Below are 12,500 nucleotides of genomic sequence, written 5' to 3' on the forward strand. Positions count from 1 at the left end.
TCTATTCGCCCTTATTGACGTGGTGACCACAGACCTCTGCTCAAGCTTTGGTTAACGGGATTCAGCGACTCGTAAAATGAAATTCATTTTGGCGACAATTTATTACACGAGTCGAATGATTCTTAAGTCATAAAGATTTTCCAGATTAAAAATACCATTTGAAAAAATATAAAAAATTAATGAGCATAAATTTACATGAGCACTGAACATTTTTCAGTGCATCAAACGTCAACATGTAAAAATAATTAAACGGAGAAGGATTCTTCGTTTTAACGTGCTTTTTCTAACGCATATAAATAGAAATATAATAACACAAAACAAACTGAAGTCAAATTAAAAGGAAACAAGTTTCTTCGGCGCAATCGAGATTTCTGTACAGCGTATAATCAAAGCCACCGAAAATAGATCTATCTTTCGGTGGTCTCGGTGTAATGCTGTACGAGCCGCGGCCCATGAAACTTTAACCACGTCCCGGTGGTGGCCTATCCTAATCGTTGCCAGAAGCACGATTATGGCTAACTTTAACCTTAAATAAAGTAAAAACTACTGATGCTAGAGGGCTGCAATTTGGTATGTTAGATGACTGGAGGGTGGATGATCAACATGCCAATTTGCAGCCCTCTAGCCTCAGTAGTTTTTAAGATCTGAGGGCGGACAGAAAAAGTGCGGACAGAAAAAGTACGGACAGAAAAAAGTGTGGACAGAATAAAGGTGCGGACGGACAGACAAGGCCGGCACAAAAGTTTTCTTTTACAGAATGCTAAAACCGAAATATAAATCATACGACGTTGTGTAGTACCAATTTAAAATACAAAATATAATACGGCTAATTGGTAACAAAAAAATAAATAAATAAAAAAAGATGAATTACAATTTGAAAAATAATGCTGAACGTTGCAGTCACAAGAAATTCTACAGTTTCCTTAAAATCATGTAAAAAACCGACAAGCAAGCAATAGCAAAATCTAATTTGCGCCTAATGAATATGGTTCCCGTAACGGATGAATTTATACATGAGAAAACAATACAAAAGAGTAAACAACAAAAAAGAAAAATAAAAATTCAATTCAATACATACTGGCTCTAATCTGAACTTCAATTATGAGTACCAACAGATTCCGGATTTTTAAAATAAAACTCCTGAAAATAAACATATATAGTAGGTAATTATGTCCGGGGTAAAAATTTAGTTAGTTTTCTAGTATATAATTAACAGTTGAGAGACAGGAAACTGATTTTTTTCATGAACCTAGCGTCGCAAAAATCAAGTACACGAAACAAAACAAGAAAAATTAACCCCACACATAAAAACAGTACAATACAGCTAAACGGGTGATAAACGAACGAGAGAAATATTATCAACACCCGAACAAAAATGCTGAAGTTGCAGTGACAAAAGAAAAAAAAAAGAAGGTAATTAGAAGCCACATTCTCGTCTAAATGAGAAAAATACCGCAAACTTCACCGATCGGCGAAGTTTAAGATTTATGACTCGATCTCTCGAGCGCCGTTTAAAAGCGATGGCCAATTTTTAGACGCTGCGAACACCCGAGAGGGTAGTAGTAGGGAGGGGGGTCCCCCCGTGGGCCTCAATACTTAGGTGAAGATAATGAAAAATAAATTAAAAATAAAAAAAGAAATTGCTATGTGGCAACTCTCCTCAGGTCAACTCATCAACATTAGTAAGTCTGCACGGAAAGTTATACTGCGTTCAAAGCTGCTTTTGGAGCTGCTACAATAATTTTGTATGAGCTTTGCAGGCTGCTCCATGGAGCATGAGTCCAGCGCTGGCATAAGGCCGGCTTAATCTAGAAAACTGCACAGTCAGTCTCTTCTTGCTAATGGATTTAATTTTATTTTTTTAAATGCATCTCAAAAACTTGACATCTTCCCTTCTAATGTGGTTATACTGACAATAATCTTTGTGCGAATTGCTTTAGAGAAAATTATTGATTATTATCATCACCATCATTATCATTATCCCATTTGAGAATATGCACAAAAAGTAACAATGGTGAAAATCACTTAAAAATACCCTTGAGCAGAAGATGTGGTTATCATTCCCATCAGCATCACGTGAATTTCAGCATATTGCTGAAATTATTCACGTAAAACATATATATTTTTTCAAACTGAAAGTGTTGTTTGATGTGCATGAAATCAGCAAGTACATCAAAAATAATTTCAGTTTGAAAAAAAATATATATATTTTACATGAATAATATCAGTTATACTTTCCATACCATATTAATTGTAAATATTACGGGAAAAAATAGTTTTCTCTAGAGAAGAGCACAAAATTAGTCTCTAATTAGCAATGCGTCAGCATACTAAAATATACTGTGCCATTCACCGCTATCTTGTCAGCAATAACACGCCTCCTAATACGGCTAATTTCCCACCCACCCCAACACTCCCAGCCCAAACAACCCAACCCCACCACCCAGCATCCAAATCCTCAACATTCTAGAGCTAAATTACACTGACCCTAACTATGAGAAGGAAGTTTATCCCTTCACTTAAACTGTCATTTACCTTATTTATCAAGCAATCAGCAATCTTATGGAATGAAAGAACCAAGGAACAAAAAAGACAAAGAAGAAACTGCGACAATTACTGGCGTTAAACTGCAAATGACCTAAGCATAACTGACTTTTCCGCAGGATAAGGATGTGAAGGAAGGACAGGGCAAAGATGGATGAAAATGAAAGGAACTCAAGGGAAGCGAGGATGATGTGATAAAAATAAAGAGGAACCCGACGAAGGGCGAACGACGGATGGCGGTAGGAAGAAATGATCTAGAGAGAAGAAGCAAACGATTTTGCAAGCAAAAAATCAGTTGGATCTGTCTCTCTTCAATCGTCCACATTCAACAACCCTAATACAGTCACTCCATCAACAAAGGACTGCACTCTCCCCTCATAGCATCTCTCCACTAGCATCTTTAACTCTAACTTCCGTTTGGTCATTAACCTTTCTCTGCCTTGCATCTTGAGCTCTGACTTCCGTTTGGTCATTAATCTTTCTCTCCCTTGCATCTTGAGCTCTAACTTCCGTTTGGTCCTTGACCTTTCTCTCCCTTGCATCTTGAGCTCTAACTTCCGTTTGGTCCTTGACCTTTCTCTCCCTTGCACCTTAAGCTCTAACTTCCGTTTGGTCCTTGACCTTTCTCTCCCTTGCATCTTGAGCTCTAACTTCCGTTTGGTCATTAACCTTTCTCTGCCTTGCATCTTGAGCTCTAACTTCCGTTTGATCAATAACCTTCCTCTCCCCTGCATTTTGAGCTCTAACTTCCATTTGGTCATTAACCTTTCTCTCCCTTGCATCTTGAGCTCTAACTTCCGTTTGGTCATTAACCTTTCTCTCCCTTGCATCTTGAGCTCTAACTTCCGTTTAATCAATAACCTTTCCCTACCTTGCATCTTGAGCTCTAACTTCCGTTTGATCAATAACCTTTCCCTACCTTGCATCTTTAGCTCTAACTTCCGTTTGGTCCAAGTTCCGACCTTTTTTAACTCTCCCTTGCACAATAACTGGTATTAATTCCGTTTGGTCCTTCAACCTTTCTCACAGGGAGTGTGAAACAGGGATCTTGAGCTTCTAACTTTACGCAAAAGGACAACCAGCCATCGACTCCCTATGACACATTAAATAATCTAACAATCTGTTTTGAAGGGAGATGGACATTAACCTTTCTCCCCTATTTTCATCCTGAGCTAGATAATCTGAATATTTGGGTCATTAACAATTTGGAATGAAAATATTGCATCTTTAAAAATCTACTTGTATCGAATGATTACGTTACAAAGTAATGTTTGTCAAAGCATTCAAGTTCCGAAGGACTAAAGTAACTGATTTTAACCCGCTAAAAAAACGTAGCCTACAAAATAACTGGTACTCACAAACATTACTTTTAATTTGAATTTAAAACCCAACTTTGTCACAGTGGAGGTGTTAGAAACAATGAACTTTCATTAATGTTAAACTGATGTCAAGAGAAGCAAGACTTTACAAAAAGTGGAGGACAACCAGCCATCGACAGTAGTATGACCGGACATTAGGAATAATACTTCACAATCTGATGTTGAAGGGAGATGGACAGATAGCTCTAATGTATCCTTATTTTCAACACTTACTGTTAGATAATCTGAATATATAGAGGGTTCTATGTCTCCGATTTTGAATGAAAATATTGTAATATAAAAATCTAGGATATTGTATCGAATGATTACGTTACAAAGTAATGTCTTAAAAGTCAAAGAAGCTGTCTGGGAAGTCATCTGAATAATGAAGGACTGTTTTCAACAAAGCAAGCGAACTGCAATTGCAGATGTTTGCGACGTTGTTTATTGTATACACAAAATAAGCGAAAGTAGAGAGAATTCAAATCGCTTTCTAATTTACATCAAACTGACGTAGCCTATGCCCAAAATCTAACAGTTGGAACTTACAAACATTACTTTTAATTTGAATTTAAACTGACAGTAACAACTATACAGACAAGCAGTGCAGAAATGAGAATTTTTTTGAAACAAAATAACTTTTGTTAATGTTAAACTGATGTCATGTCTACAGAGAAGAAAATTTACATCAAACTGACGTAACGACATAATACAATTTTTTGTATACACAAAATAAGTTTCTATCTATTCAAAGAGGAAGACATATACACACAAGGAGTTAAATCTAAAGAGAGAGAGAGAGAGAGAGAGAGAGAGAGAGAGAATTTTCTAATTTACATCAAACCCAGAGAGAGAGAGAGAGAGAGAGAGAGAGAGAGAGACATCAAACTGACGAACGAGAGAGATTTCAAATTTTTTTCTATCAAACTGACATAACGACATCTACAAATCGACAGGAGAGAGAGAGAGAGAAGAGAGAGAGAGAATGAGCATTTTTTTCTGTATATAAAATATATACACAAGCAGAAAATCTAAGAGAAAGAGAGAGAGAGAGAGAGAGAGAGAGAGAGAGAGAGAGAGAGAGAGAGAGAGAGAGAGACGTAACGACATATACACACAAGCAGATCGGAATGAGAATTTTTTTGTAGAGAGAGAGAGAGAGAGAGAGAGAGAGAGAGAGAGAGAGAGAGAGAGAGAATTTTCTAATTTACATCAAACTGACGTAACGACATATACACACAAGCAGATCGGAAATGAGAATTTTTTTGTCTACACAAAATAAGCGAAATCGAGAGAGAGAGAGAGAGAGAGAGAGAGAGAGAGAGAGAGAGAGAGAGAGAGAGAGAGAGAGAGAGAGAGAGAAAATTTTCCAATTTACATCAAACTGACGTATCGACGTCTACACAGACAGACCGGCAATGAGAAATTTTTTCTGTTTATACAAAATATGCAAAATCGAGAGAGAGAGAGAGAGAGAGAGAGAGAGAGAGAGAGAGAGAGAGAGAGAGAGAGAGAGAGAGAGAGAATCTGAACACCCACGTTTCTTTGCAGCTTACAGACAAAGAAACGTGAGAAAATACCAATCACACAAAGGCCTGGTGTCAGATTCCTAGTACTGTCAAAACTACAACTGCTTCCCCAGAAAGTGAACAGAAAGGAAATGAAGAGAAACAGCCCATTTATAGGTCCCCAGAATACTACGGGGGTAGGGGGAAGGAAGGCCCATGGAGGTACTCCCAACAGAATACCTTGGGGTGGGGGGTGGGGGGGGGGGCTGATGACCTACAACACTTCCCCAAAATCTTCTTGAACATCCATCAACTACTGGACGACCTTCTCGGGCCGAGAACATCAGACAGCCATCTAAGGGGGAAACTTTCTTTACCTGCCCTCTCTCTCTCTCTCTCTCTCTCTCTCTCTCTCTCTCTCTCTCTCTCTCTCTCTCTCTCTCTCTCGTCTCGATTTCGCATGTTTTGTAGAAACAAAAAAATTCTCATTGCTGGCCTGTCTGTCTGTAGATGTCGTTACGTCAATTCGATGTAAATTGGAAAATTCTCTCTCTCTCTCTCTCTCTCTCTCTCTCTCTCTCTCTCTCTCTCTCTCTCTCTCTCTCTCGTAGATTTCGCATACTTTAAATACAGAAAAAATGCTCATTGCCGGCCTGTCTATCTGTAGATGTCGTTATGTCAATTTGATGTAAATTGGAAAATTCTCTCTCTCTCTCTCTCTCTCTCTCTCTCTCTCTCTCTCTCTCTCTCTCTCTCTCTCTCTCTCTCGTCATAACAGAAATCCTCCAGCAAGGAGAAGCAGCAGTACGAGTGCGCTTTTTGAAAACTCAATTTGCCTACGTTAACCTAACCTGTGAATTATGTACCTGGAGGTCAGCTGACTGCTGTGAGTGAAGTTGGGGTACGCAAAGTGAAAGAATGACGCAAACCAATGGTAAAGTACTATATTCATCGCACTAAATGAAAAGAGACCATGGTAAGGAATTTAAATGACAGAGACCATGATAACTTAGAACATGCATCTGAATGGGAGAAGAAACGATGGTCAGATTGCTACCTGAATCAGCGATTAAGCAGATAAGGTCGATTAAAAGAAGATGATTAAGACGGAAATCACTTTTTCTCCCCGCCCTCAGATCTCAAAAACTACTGAGGCTAGAGAGTTGAAAATTGGTATGCTGAGCATCCACCCTCCAAGCATCAAAAATATCAAATTGCAGTCCTCTAGCCTCAGTAGTTTTTATTTTATTTATGGTTAAAGTCAGCCATGATCGTGCGTATGGCACAGCTATAGGTGCTATGAACACAGGCCACCAACAGGGGCCGTGGATGAAAGTTTCATGGGTCGTGGCTGAGATTTTCATACAGCATTATACGCTGTAAAGAAAACTCGATTGCACCAAAGAAACTTCGGCGCATTTTTTACTTGTTTATATACATGGGAACGGTGAGTAGCAGACATTCACTGGTCAAAAGGTTATGGCTGGCATTTCGAAAGATGACTTTTACTGTCGTGGGGATTATAATAAAGAGAGATATAATGAGAGATTAACGTCAAATTCCTTGTAGATTAACGAATGCAACAAAAAATAACCCTTCTCTGTTTCGTTTCACTAATGGGATAAGAATGCGTAAATATACTTAATCTAATTAACCCAACTATACTTAGCCTAACTTACCCATTTAATGAGAGAGAGAGAGAGAGAGAGAGAGAGAGAGAGAGAACCTCCATAAATACCGAGAAACACTTATCTACCTTTCTAACTACACAGATTCACATATATATTAAATAAATAACGAGCAGTATAACCTATACAAAAATACCAAGGAGGCTTTCGTCATTCTATTTGCTGAGAGAGAGAGAGAGAGAGAGAGAGAGAGAGAGAGAGAGAGAGAGAGAGAGAGAGAGAGAGAGATGCTTTATCCACCGGATCCTTCTCCGACTGAGCGTGAATAACGAACCTGTAAGGTGCGTGACATTACCGGACACTCGGTATCACAGAAAGAAAGTTGAAAGGTTCATTTTCATTTTCTTTTTTTATTCGGCTGTCCCACTGAGGCCCAAAGGACGAAACAGAAGCATGCCAAATGAGAGTGATGGGCGATTCTTCATGCCCCTCAGAATGGACGTAAGTCGAGGTTTTCAAGTTTTAGGAATCGTTGTAGGTAGAGAAAATTCTTGCTCCTTAGTCTACACCTGGTTAAATGTTCCATAATAATAATAATAATAATAATAATAATAATAATAATAATAATAATAATAATAATAATAATAATAATAATAATAATAATAATAATAATTTCCCTTTTCTTGCGTATACATCTCAAGAAAAGGGTTTTATTTTATCTGAGTTTTCAATAATTACAATAATCTATTTCAGTTCACAGCTACATATAAATGCAGAATGCAGATATAAATGGCAGTAAAAATATAACAACTCTACGCGAAAATGATTATAACAACTACACTAACAACAATAATAATTATATTCATTGGTGTAAAACGATAATCAGGCAGACATTAGCTGGCGCTAATTACTGATGCTATGATTTTGTACGAGGCCGCTCTTACGAGCATGAGCCCGTGCAGGCGTTATGTTCAGTTTAATTTGAAGACAATAACAACAACTGTTGTGACAGTTACCGGCTACGTTCGTTCTCGGGTCTCACTGTGAGTTTCAATAACAATCAATTTTAAACCTGCAGTAAATTTATATATATATGAGGATAAAAAAAGCCCATAAAAAACTATTATATATACGTTGCAACCATTTATTTCCAATACTTCTGTATTCCTGATATTTCACCAGCAATTACGAATACACGAGCATTGGAAATATATGGTTGCAACGTGTATATATAGTATATATATAGAATGTGCTTATCAACTTTTTACCAGATATGTATGTAACTATAATAGCCACATAAACATGATTTAACAAATGCAAAATACTAAAAACGAACGACCAAAATCAATCAGTCACACAAAGTTTGTTGTTACCGTTATCAGATCAGATTAAAACTGGTTTTAAGCCAGAATGGAACCTTGCTTTACACAGTAGTCCGCAAATGAATTTTCCCCCCCAATTCATTTAAGACTCCTTCAACTAAATCCCCGTTTCCTTTCCCGCATTACCAAGTGGCGTGGAATAATGAGGAGGATGTGGATAAAAGGGAGGACAGGGATAGGAGGGAGGAAAGGAAATACAGGAGGAGGGGGAGGAGGAGGAGGAGGAGGAGGAGGAGGAGGAGGAGGAGGAGGAGGAGGAGGAGGAGGAGGAAGGATAATGGAGGAGGAGGAGGAGGAGGGCAACCCAGGACAAAGGGTTATTAAAAGGAAAGTTCGTTAGGAGTCTTGAAATCCTGTGGGTGACTGGGTAGGATAAGGAAGGAGCTTCTGCTGGTGGCCTATAGGTGGACTTGGCCGTAAGATGAGTGACCATTATCACCCCCCTTTCAGGCCAGAAGCCATTATAATTAAAGGGGAAGAGGTGGGTCACGTTTGGATCAATGGCTACCTGACTGTCACACTGTAGGCCACCCTCTCTCTCTCTCTCTCTCTCTCTCTCTCTCTCTCTCTCTCTCTCTCTCTCTCTCTGTGTGTGTGTGAGTTTCGTTAACGTGTCTGTATGTGTATGAAATGGGATCATTACAAGATTTACGTATTATACTTTCTTTAACTCCCTTGAGTCATCTGAACATTTCAATCATTACATGAAGCTTACAGAATATAAAAACATTCTCTCTCTCTCTCTCTCTCTCTCTCTCTCTCTCTCTCTCTCTCTCTCTCTCTCTCTCACCACAACCGACCCCACAAGTAAAATCTGCAAGTGGTTCACTACAGCAAGTTTACAGGCCATATACGTCCATCTCTCTTTCTCTCCAGAGCGTCCCTTTTTCTCGTTCAAAGACAGCCCTGCCGAATCATTTATACAGTCAACACAACATTATGAGCAGAGCACACGGACGCAAAGAATTACACAAGAGAAGGGACTCAAAAACCCGGGTCTCCAGCCTAAAGAAAATATTATATACCCTAATGGGGGAAGATCTTCTCTGAGGACCCAGAGATAAGCTGCTCTAGCGCGGTAAACAACAGTCAGCCGTCCAGAGAGCCGCTTGGTTTGATGGATTTGTTGTTGTGTGCGGCAGAAAACGGCGGTAAATGTCTGATGTTCGAAGATGCCAATATGGGCATGTCAAGCTCTGTCAAATGAGAAGTTACTTAAAATATTTACTTTTTAAGTGTATTACTTTATTGCTGTAACTGCTCAAGTACTGTCAATTGAAAAGTTACTTAAAGTTGCTGTACCTGTTCAAGTACTGTCAATTGAAAAGTTACTTAAACAGTTCAAGTACTGTCAATTGCAAAGTTGCTTAAAGTATTTACATTTTAACTGTACATCTTCATTACCGTAACTGTTCAAATAATATCTACTGAAAAGCTTAAAATATTCACTTTTTAACTTTAATACTTTAATCTGTAACTTTTCATGTTCTGCCAATTGAAAAGTTGCTTAAGATATTTAGTTTTTAACTGTAAATCTTTATTGTTGTACCTGTTCAAAATATTTATTTAAAATAATTACTTTTTAACTGTAATACTTTATTATTGTAACTGTTCAAGTACTGTCTATCGACGTCAGAAAAAATATTTATTTTTTAACCGTAATACTTTTACTGTAACTGTTCAAGTAATGTCAAATGATAAGTTACTTAAAACATTAACTTCTTAACTGAAAATCTTTATTACTGTAACTGTTCACCTACTGTCAATTGAAAAGTTACTTAAACTATTTACTTGTTAACTTTAATACTTTATTACTGTAACTGTTTAAACCAAGGTATATAAATGAAATTAAAAACTCTTTGCTTGACAGAACTATGACCTTTATTTCCAGATTCGCCTCAAAATCTCGCGAATCTTCCGGAGCAAACCCTAATCTAATCAAATAAAAATCTAACCGAATTTTCATTGACACAAAGCCAGACTCTCCATAAAAATTGACTGAAATAAAAAAAAAAATTGTGTGTGAAAACAAACAAACACAAACAACTAACCTAAGACCCTCGTCCAGCTTCACTAAGGAAGTGAAATATTCAAACGCCAAATATTACTACATAAAATTTCCACTACTTTTTATGGAAAAAGAGCGTCACTATAGCGCTAGTTTTTATTTTTTCCTTGCTTGCTTGCAGTTTGTTTAATGCATTTGTATATTAAATCAACGGTAATTTTAACCTTTCAGCATTCATAATGTTGATTGCTTTGATTAATATTAAGAAAAAACTGGATGGATGAAAGATATATCTGATACTTATACTGCCGATATATATTACTCTTAAACACGTGCAGAAAATGTGTATACACTTAAATTAAAACGAGTATTTAATACCAACCAAAAAATCTTGACGGCTGATTGATGGATTATTAAATAAAGGCATCAAAGTTAATCGTTATAAATAATATCAACCTCAATTCTGTGGATAAAACGAGCATTTAATAAAATCGTAAGCCCACATCACCACACTGTAATCATAAATTACTTGACAATTTACAATAAGAAGATAAAATCTTTTAAAAATCCAAAGACGATATCCAGCAGCCCTAGATGATGCTTTACAAAGCATCTGCCATAAAATGAAGGAGAAAATGAGAAGTGAAGAGACACGAAAAGAATTTCAAACGCGTTAAGTAAAAGATTAAAGTGGATACTTCGCGCAGAATAAAAGAATTCAAGAGAAGAGAAACACAGAGATCAAAGAAAAGCACTCTCTCTCTCTCTCTCTCTCTCTCTCTCTCTCTCTCTCTCTCTCTCTCTCTCCTCTTTGCATATATATACAATAATATATATATATATATATAACATCCAGGTATAAATATATATCTCGACGTTTAGGTCAGCTGAGGCTTGTTGGGATCTAATCGTATATGAATCGATGAAAGAGCTCTCGCTGCGCTAAGAGAGAGAGAGAGAGAGAGAGAGAGAGAGAGAGAGAGAGAGAGAGAGAGAGAGAGAGAGAGATTTAGTATAAAAATGAAACTCATTTTGTTTGAGAGAGAGAGAGAGAGAGAGAGAGAGAGAGAGAGAGAGAGAGAGAGAGAGATATTTTCAGTAAGAATAAATCTCATTTTGTTTGTGAGAGAACGTATGACAGAGAGAGAGAGAGAGAGAGAGAGAGAAAGTATAAGAATGATACTCATTTTGTTTGTGAGAGAGAGAGAGAGAGAGAGAGAGAGAGAGAGAGAGAGAGAGAGAGAGAGAGAGAGAGAGAGGCTGTTATGTTCTTTCAGAGACAACTCACGAGTCGGCAAACATCAATGGCGAGAAAGAAATATTCTCTGACAGCAATCGTCATACGTATTTCATAATTTACGCTTTCGTTTGAGTGACGCTGGAGGAAAAAAAAATCATTTACTGGGCCGAATTTATGAAATTATTATAATAATATTTATTTTCATTATCATATGTCCATATAGTTACTGGTAAATTGTTCTCATCAATAAGAATTTCTCTTATTATTATTATTATTATTATTATTATTATTATTATTATTATTATTATTATTATTATTGAACAGAATAGCCGTCTGGATACCGTTGAGTTAATATTGCAGTTTCTCAATATAAACTCAACGGCATCCAGACGGCCATTCTATTTAATGAATTTGTTTGAAAGAAGCCTTTCTTCCGAGTTATTATTATTATTATTATTATTATTATTATTATTATTATTATTACAGAAACTTTCCACAAATCGGAAGGCCTTTAAATGAAAAAGAGAAAATAAGGACCGACAAAAAATACAAATAACAAAATAAACCATCAGAGAATAATATGGATAAAGGAAAATCAAGGAAATCAAGAAAATCAAGACAAACAAAGACAAAGAAGCAAGTCATCGCTAATACGGATAAAGAAAAATAAAGAAAATCAAGACAAACAAAAATAACGAAAACAAGTTATTCTAATACGGATAAAGAAAAAAGCAATAAATTGAAGAAAATCAAGACAAAGACAACGAAACACGATATTTTTAATATGGATAAAGAAAAATCAAGGAAATCAAGAAAATCAAGACAAACAAAG

The 12,500-nt window shown here is 36.9% G+C and overlaps 1 long non-coding RNA gene across 1 annotated transcript in view; it reads right to left on the reverse strand.

The window, feature by feature from the left end:
• Positions 1-12,500, reverse strand: part of LOC136850001 (uncharacterized) — a 220,239-nt gene that overhangs the window by 57,010 nt on the left and 150,729 nt on the right. The window lies entirely within an intron of this gene.

The sequence above is a fragment of the Macrobrachium rosenbergii genome, chromosome 21 (assembly GCF_040412425.1).
Source record: "Macrobrachium rosenbergii isolate ZJJX-2024 chromosome 21, ASM4041242v1, whole genome shotgun sequence".
In the NCBI taxonomy this organism is placed as follows: domain Eukaryota; kingdom Metazoa; phylum Arthropoda; class Malacostraca; order Decapoda; family Palaemonidae; genus Macrobrachium; species Macrobrachium rosenbergii.